The following is a 2,377-nucleotide window of genomic DNA, read 5'->3' as shown; positions in this document are numbered from 1 at the left end:
CCCTCTCTCCAGCAGCTATATATAAGCTCCCAACCAATCCACTTCTGCCCTAGGTAGCTTTAACAGGTACCATTGCAAAAATGTTCCACCTCTTATAATACCACATGAAGAATATCAAACGATCTTTTGTTTCAGATATCCTAATGGGTATATCCATATTCCAGGGCAAGGACAAATGAGTAAGGCGCTGAATCCAATCTCTTTCCCATTTTTGCCAGGTCAACTGAGTTTCACAAGAGAATAAGGCATGGATGTGTTTTAAAAAGCATAACAATGTCATTCCCTCATCTTTACTCCCAAATCCACCCTTCTTCTGGACTTTTCAATTATTTTTGAGGAAATTACCACCATTCCTGACACTCATATTCAAAACCTGGGTGTTGTCCTGGGTCCTGGATTCCTTTTTTTTATTCACCCTACATATTAATTAACAAATCTGTCATTTCTATTACCATGTCATCTCTCACATCTTTCCCCTTCTCTTTACTCACATAGCCATCACTTTAATTCTGGCTCTTGTCACTTCTTGCCTCGATTTTGGCAATAACCTTTTAATATATCTCCCTGCCTCAGGTCTCTCTCCTTTTCAATCCCTCCTACACATAGCTGCCAACGTGATTTTCCTAAAGCTCCGTTTTGAACATATCACTCAATAAACTCCAGTGGCCTTATTGACTCTAGGATCAAATATTATTTATATCCTTTAATATTTTTTATTATGGGGTAAGTTTCATAATGTACATAAATTATTAATTGCAAAGTAATATTTATAACTTATAAGTAAGCATATAGTGTGTGTCTTTTTTCCAACTAAGTGTGTGTGATCAAAAAAAGGTTTTGATACTACTACCTTAAACAATGGGATTAATCCTAATGTTAGTATGTTTTGAGATATGGAGGGCAGGTGTTTCTCAAATTAAACTGTGACAGTGCCTACACAAAGGACTAGCCCTGACTCCAGCCTATTGATCTACATTTTCTCTATCATAAAAGCTTACCTTGTCATGGTACAGTGGGAAAAATGTTGAATTTTAACCTAGTCATTAATTCTAATTCTGCTATTCTCTTTCTGTGTGATGTTGGCAAACTTATTTAATTTTTCTAGACTTTCTGTAGTTTCACCATCTATAAAATGAGAGGGTTGAACTAAGTTACTTCAAAGGTCCCTTTCAATTCTCAATTATGATTCTTTTTGGTCCCCAATGCCAGACAGAGGAATCCATTAATTTCATATGTCTCCCTTCTCCAAATGACTTACAGAGGCAAGACAGAGCTGAGGAAACATTGATTTCCCATTTTCCTATGGGCCATTTTCCCCATTATCCTTTGAGAAGCAGTCCTAGAGAGATATCAGCACATCTGCTAAAGTGTTAGCAGTTTGCACATGAAATAATAATCTTCCCTTTGCAGTTGGAGAGTGTCAACCACATAGTCCAGAGCACCAAATCAGGCCATAGTAGTGTCCTAAGGGCCCATTTTACTTCTCCTTAATGCTGACCCTATGAAGAGAAGCCCAGCTCAGGGTACTCAGGAAGCCTCTTAAAAATGCTCCTTTTGACATCTGCTTCTTTGTCCCCACTTAATCTTTAGTTCTCCCTGCCTTTAATGATAAGATGCAATTATTTAAATTTTATGTTAAAATCATAAGAATACGAATTTCTGGATCTTTGCCAAAATGTGAGCTTCCCCAAAGAAAGCAAATAGTTATTTATATATGTTTCCAAAGAACAAAATTCCTTTCCCTACTTATTTTGCTTCACAGAGCTGAGGGCAAGCTGAACTCCTGGATCATGCCTGAAGGAACACACTATCCTGAGCATATTTATCTTGATGCTTCCTTTTACAGACAGTGTGCTCATTAAAGAGACATCCTGCTCACACATTTACAAGGGGACCAAATTGAACAGAGAAAAAAAGACTTCCAAAAGGATAACAGTAAAACAGTGAAGTGCATCCTTTTGAATCTTAAATTTCATCCCTTCTTCTACTTCCTTTGACCTCTGTAGCTGGACTTCTTAAACTCAGGTAACTTATATAGTTATCCCTTCCACATTTCAGGAGTTAGGGGCATAGCACTCCCATGATCTGGGAAATCTATGTAATTTTTGACACTCCTTTCATACCAGAGAAGAAATTTGACAGGTTATTTTTATTTGTAATCCCAGCCCTTTTACCTTTCAGAATATGTTCTAAACACTCCACTCTTTTGAGGTAGTAACTGCTAAATATTGGGTGATCCCATCTGCAAGACCTCTGTATTTGAATAGTTTTTGTTTTTTTTGTTTTTCTGAATAATTGAAACATTTTCTCTTTGAATAGGAAACTATGGAATTTTAGGTATAATATTCCTGGGAGTTTTCATCTTGGAGTCTCTTTC

The sequence above is a fragment of the Dromiciops gliroides genome, chromosome 2 (assembly GCF_019393635.1).
Source record: "Dromiciops gliroides isolate mDroGli1 chromosome 2, mDroGli1.pri, whole genome shotgun sequence".
NCBI classification, from domain to species: Eukaryota; Metazoa; Chordata; class Mammalia; order Microbiotheria; family Microbiotheriidae; genus Dromiciops; species Dromiciops gliroides.
The sequence above is the reverse complement of the archived record's forward strand: the minus strand, read 5'-3'. Positions refer to the sequence as shown.